Source organism: Equus asinus, chromosome 10 (genome assembly GCF_041296235.1).
Source record: "Equus asinus isolate D_3611 breed Donkey chromosome 10, EquAss-T2T_v2, whole genome shotgun sequence".
In the NCBI taxonomy this organism is placed as follows: Eukaryota; Metazoa; Chordata; class Mammalia; order Perissodactyla; family Equidae; genus Equus; species Equus asinus.
The window spans coordinates 26,433,405-26,439,404 of record NC_091799.1 but is presented as its reverse complement, the minus strand read 5'-3'; the positions used below and the strand labels follow the sequence as shown (position 1 = coordinate 26,439,404).

Here is a 6,000-nt window from a genome sequence, read left to right as displayed (position 1 = left end):
TCTGGAATTTTTACAAAAGGAGAGTGAACGGAGGCTGGGTAATAAAAACAAACTATCTAATGCACCTGCCCTTCTAATACACCTCAAGGAAATAAAGACCAGTTAATTTCTGATCAATCATAGACCTGAAAGGGCCTCTACATCTCATCTAATCAACAATGCATATGCATTGTCCAAGGAATGGATTTAGCCCAAAGGTGCTTGTCTAAGGCTTACAGAGGTTGTTTTGTACAATAGTAATTTGAGTTAATATGTAACATCTGAAAAATAAAAGAAATCTAGATTTTCACAGTTTCTTCAAAGAAATTGGAAAACTGAACACCACTGAGGCAACATTCTGGCTTGGCAATTATCAGCTGGAGATGAGCAATTGCTTTCTCTTTTAACCAAAGATACATGTTCCAGGTCACCATAGTCTCAACTAACTATTCTATATAGTACCATCAACACTGAAGCCCAGTCTAAGTAATCAGAATTCACTACACTTGCCCTGCTGATATCCTTGAGGCAAAAATATGTTTCCCTATGAAAAGGAAGAGGATTGAATGAGTGGTTCATGTGTATCAAAAACATGGGAGCAGCAGATCTATTCATTGGGGAAGCACAGAATAGCCCTAAAAGTTTAGTAAGCTAACATTTGATGCACATAATTTATTTAAATTAAGAAAAGTAGGCTTTCCAATTTGGAACTCAGATCAATTTCATTCACCATCATTTTACAGGTGGTGAAATTGAGACTAATGATAGAATCTTGCTAAGATGCTGTAATAAGTAGTGGAGCTACTGGGTCCACGTCTTCTGCCACCTACCCTCATCTGCCACCCACAAAGACACACCCACAGATACACACACGTCATAGAAAATTGGGAAAATAGAGCGAAAAATCTTTTATTTGTTTAAACTGTAAAAATAACGTAAATATTTACAGGAAAAACACATCTCACCCATAATCCTATCACACTAAAACTGAAAGATTATTTTTTTGCCAGTTTTAAGTTAATACCCATTATTTTACATTGTAACTATGATATATATGCCAAACTATGCTCTGCTTTGCTAAAGCATCTCGTATTTCTTTTGTTATTATATAATGTTCATCATTATTAAATGCATAGACAATAGCCTAAGAAAAAATGTGCTGTAATTTTTGTGCTCTTTCGTAAATTTTTACACATTCCATAAAGTTTTCTTGCTCTTTTATATGGTTCTCCATTCCAAGCTATCTTCCAATCAAAATGCAAAATGCTTCATGGAACCGTCTTTGCTTCCTGAACATTCAGAGAAACAGAGAGTGGGAAAGCTTGAGGAAGATTTCGTACTAGGGGTGGGGAATCCTAATCTAGGTTTCATAAATTGGTAAATTAAGAAGGAAAAACCAAAGGGAACATTTTAGATTGTCAGCAGCTAGAGAAGTTTAAAGGAATAATGTTTCTTATTAGGAATAGTTTCAATAGCATGTAGAGGGATGCAAACATTAAGCCAGTTTCTGAGATTCCCATAAATAAAGTACAGAGGAAAAACGGAGAGCAGGCATGTCTTGATCTAGGCCCCAAATGATTTGTCCAACATATTTATTCTCACATTTGTTCTTTCTCTATTTATTGACTCTTCTACATTTTTAAACAGGTTCCATCCATGGAGTGCTGGAGAATGCAACCGCCAGCCTGATTTGCATTCTTCTGGTACCATGACAACCAAGGACAGAGACAGTATTTCCAAGCTGAAAAGTCCCAGGGAAGCAAGACTATGTTTGGTTCATGCACCCATTCCCAAAATAATTATGTGGTCAGAAAGTTAAAATATTCATTCGTTCATTCATTTATTCATCTGTTTGCTTGTTGTATTCAGACTTGTGTCTTGATCACTCTTAGCATCTGAGAGCAAGCATTCCATTAGCAGAGAAAAAACAGAGAAAGAAAGATGCTGGCATCTGAAAATACTAGCTACCCTAACAGCTCAAGGCTGAAGTGATGAGAATGAGTTAGCATTTGAGGGGGCAGGTAAAGGCAGAGGATTAGAAATGGGTCCACCATTCAACAATTGTTTATCGAGTCCTTAATGTGTTCTAAACTCCTTCTATGAATTGAAATAATATGCAAATAAACTAAATGTCATCCTGGTCCAGAAGGAATTGTTTGCTTTTGGAAACAAGAAGAGGGAAAATGCAAGTGCTAGAAAACTGGATCCTAAATGGAATGGTATCAGCTCTAAGCTCTATGAGAGGCAGTGATGGAGGAACTCAACTTGGGCTGGGGACAGTCAGGAAAGCTTTATGAGGGAGACAAGCCCATGAAGGAAAAATAAGTGAATATCAAATGTTCTGATGAGCACACTATAAATAACCACAAAAATATGAAAATATGTTTGGCAATGCTAATAAGAGAGTGAGAAGGGGAGAGAGGGTGGGAGAGAGAGAGGATGAGGAAGGAAGGAAGGAAGGAAGGAAGGAAGGAAAAGAAGTTGAGTTTCTGCTTCTTACATGGCTGACTGCTAGAGTATTGTATAATGCCTTGCAGAAGAGCATGTGGAATGAGAAAGATCATTGTGACCACCTTTGTATAATGCAAACTCTTATCTATACCTAGTCAGAATCAGATAGATAGACAGACGGTACCTCAGAATGTGACCTCATATGGAAGTAGGATTATTGCAGATGTATTTAGTTAAGATGAAGTCATACTGGAATAGGGTGGGTTCCTAATCCAATATATCCTTGTAAGAATACAACTATGTGAAGACAGAGACATCGCAAGAATCCCATGTGATGACAGGTGATTGGAGTGATGTAACCAAGGGTCACCAAAGATTGAGGGGAAGTTGCCAGAAGCTAGGAAGAGGCAAGGAATTATTCCTGACTGATTTCAGAGGGAGCTTGGTCACCCTACCAATATCTTAATTTCAGACATCTAGATTCCAGAAGTGTGAGAAAATAAATTTATGTTGTTCAAGTCACTTAGTTTGTGATACTTTTCTCTGGCAAGCCCTGGGAAATTAATATGCCATGTTACCACAAATGGGAGTTATCCTGGGAGAAATGGCAGGTCAGTAGAGAGTATTAGAGGGAAGAGAAAAAAGCTGATGCAGCTAGTTGAGAGGTTTTTGGGGTGGTTTACATGGGGAATACTAAAGGTAGATTCTGATAAATGAGCAGAATAGATGTGTGATGTTTAGTCAGACAACTACCAGGACACAGTCATGATAATAATAAAAACAACCTCCCCAAAATGATGATGATGATAGAATAAGAAGAAGCATTTACTTAGTGCTTGCTCTTTGTCAAAACTGAGATAATGATGAATTATTTCATTTATTTTATAAAACACATCTATAATGTAGCTACTATTTTAAATGTACTGTTATTATTATGAAAGTGAGTCTTTAAAAAGAGAATTGTCCAAGGACAAATGGAGATTAAATGTTCAAAACAGGATTCTAGCTGAAGTAATTTTTTCCCAGAGCCTGTGGTCTGAGCCACTTGGCTGCACTTGTCTTGATCAGAAAGAACAACGTGATGGTGAGAAAGTGGAACAAGGTAGACATTTATATGGAGAAATCAAGATAAAGCTTAGACCATCAGGTCAAGGAGAAAAGCATGGTGTCATTCACAGAAACAGGAATGTTGAAGTTTGGAGCAGGTGCAGGCCAATGCAGAAGGAAACTGAATTCTTTTTTGTCAGGGACAGAAAATTGCATCATGTTCCCAGCCCTGAATGAGCTTGGTCATTTCCTTTGAGTGCTGCACCCCCATCCTGTCACAGCTACTCCATGAATGACGTGCAGCTGCACTCCCTCCTCTGTGTTCCAGGAAAGCGTCTGGAAGTAAACAGCACTTAGCCCTGTTGCCAAGACAAAGGCATTGTTTCTTTAATAACACGTCTCTTTGGAAACTGTCTCCAGACCTACTTCAGAAGCCAGGCTGTGCTGACCCTGACATGGTGTAGCTTGCTCAGTTCTGCTGGGCAGAGGAGTATGCGGGAGCTGTGGTGGGCACCTAAAGAGAAAGGAAATGGATTTAGAGGTGACTTTGGTGAGAACCTCTTAGACTGCAACAGGCAGGTACTCATTTAAGAATGCAAATGGTGGGACCCACAGTTTATTTAATTGCAGGTGTGTGTGTGTGCATGTGTGTGTGTGTGTGTGTCTGGAAGCATGCTGTCTGGAAATGCAGCAGAAGTGAAACACAACCCCAACCAGTGTAATAATGGCAGTATACTCTGAATTAAAACCTGCTGATATTTATATCACATAGGTGGCAGTGGTGGGGAGAGGGGCTACCACTTATTGAGCACTGAGTATATGCTTGACATTGTTATCCCACTTACTGCATATGCATCAGTTAGTTGCTGCTACAAAAACTTTTGTGGAACAACCAACCACAAAACCTCAGAGATAAACAAAGTAAACAGTAATTTTTGTTCATGAGTCTAGAGTTGGTCAGTTCTGCTGTTCTGAACTACACTTGGTGGGTTCACTCAAGTGTCCATGGTCAACAACGTGTTGGCTAGGCAACTTTACAGATGTTAGGAGGGCTGTCTAGCATATCTGTGACCTTGCTGGGAAGACTGGGCTGACTCAAATCTTCCACTTGCCTCATTCTCTAGCAGACTATCCCAGGCATATCTTCATGGGGAAGGCTGAGCAGTAAGAGAGAAAGCTGAAAATCATAAACACATTTTGGAGTCTCTGCTTGTGTTGCATTCGTTACCTCTCTATTGACAAAGAAAGTTACAGGGTCAAGTCAGAACTTAGAGTGGGACAAAAAAGTTACTGAGTGAGAGGCAACAGCAAAGGGTGGGGATACAGAGATGCCTTTAGCAGAGTCCGTCGATGCAATTGATCTACCACAGCATACTTTTTCCATTTAATCCTCATAAGAATTCTGTGACCATTGTAGAGATGAAGAAGCTTAGGGGCCATTTAATGTCACATCTTGTTTACATCACAGAGATATAAAGTTAGGAAGCCAGGACTTGAAGTCAAAGTAACTCTTGTCAGTCTATTGTCTGTGTTGGTTTGTCTGTTTCCTTTACACGATCAAAGCTAGACTTCAATAGAATGAAGGCAGAGACTTATGAAAGTGAGGAATGTCATGGCAGTCCAATGAACTGTAACCCAGGGAATGGTCAGATAAGAGCCCATATCAGGAAGTCTGCGTCAGCTGTGGGTACAAGAAGATAGGTAAAATACAGAAACGATGTGAGATTCAGTTAGAAAGTCAGAAAGAACCTATGTAGAATATTGTTATCAAGAAAGCAACATCAAGGTTGCTGAAAGAAGAGTTTGCAGGATCTAGGCACATACAGGAACCATAGCCAAGCAGTTAGGGATCAGGACAGAGTTTCAAGTCAAGGAGATAATCAAGAAGTGGGCAAGGAAACTCAGCTTAAAACTAGTCATTGCCTTCCCAGTGCATTTTTTATGGAATCAACACTCTTAACATGGCCTCATATTTTCCTGAGTTGGCATCATTTTGGGCTTTTCTTCTACTTATTCTCCTCTCCCCAGCTTAATGTCAGATGTACCACGTTCTTTCTCATCTTATGGCATTTACACACAATCTTCCTTCTATCTCAGACACTTTTTCTTAACCTCTCACATTTTCTTTATTTGGCTAACTCTTACACACCCTTTAGTTTTTGGTTATGTTAGATTAGTTAAATGCTATCCTCTCACTCTAAGACCACTTCCAGGGAACTCTGCAGTTCTTCTTCATAACACTTTTCATATTTGTACATATTTATTTCATCTTCCCTCTAGAGTAAGGGTTGGCAAACCTTTTCTGTAAAGAGCCAGATGATACATATTATAGGCATCATGGGCTATACGGTCTCCATGGCTACCAATTCACTCTGTTATTACAACCTGAAAGCAGCATTGGAAATGTGAGTGAATGGGCACGTCTGTGTTCCAATAAAACTTTATTTATAAAAACAGGTAGTGGACTCACTTTGATCTCTGGGCTATTGTTTGCTGACCCTTGCTCTGGAGTATAAACACTAT

The 6,000-nt window shown here is 39.3% G+C and overlaps 1 long non-coding RNA gene across 2 annotated transcripts in view; it reads left to right on the top strand.

The window, feature by feature from the left end:
* The first annotated feature begins 3,921 nt into the window (after window positions 1-3,921).
* LOC139046461 (uncharacterized) overlaps window positions 3,922-6,000 on the top strand; it is a 67,506-nt gene continuing 65,427 nt past the window's right edge. For both annotated transcript variants that reach the window (XR_011506560.1, XR_011506561.1), the window contains exon 1: window positions 3,922-4,056. This is a non-coding gene — a long non-coding RNA (uncharacterized lncRNA). The remainder of the gene's footprint in view (window positions 4,057-6,000) is intronic.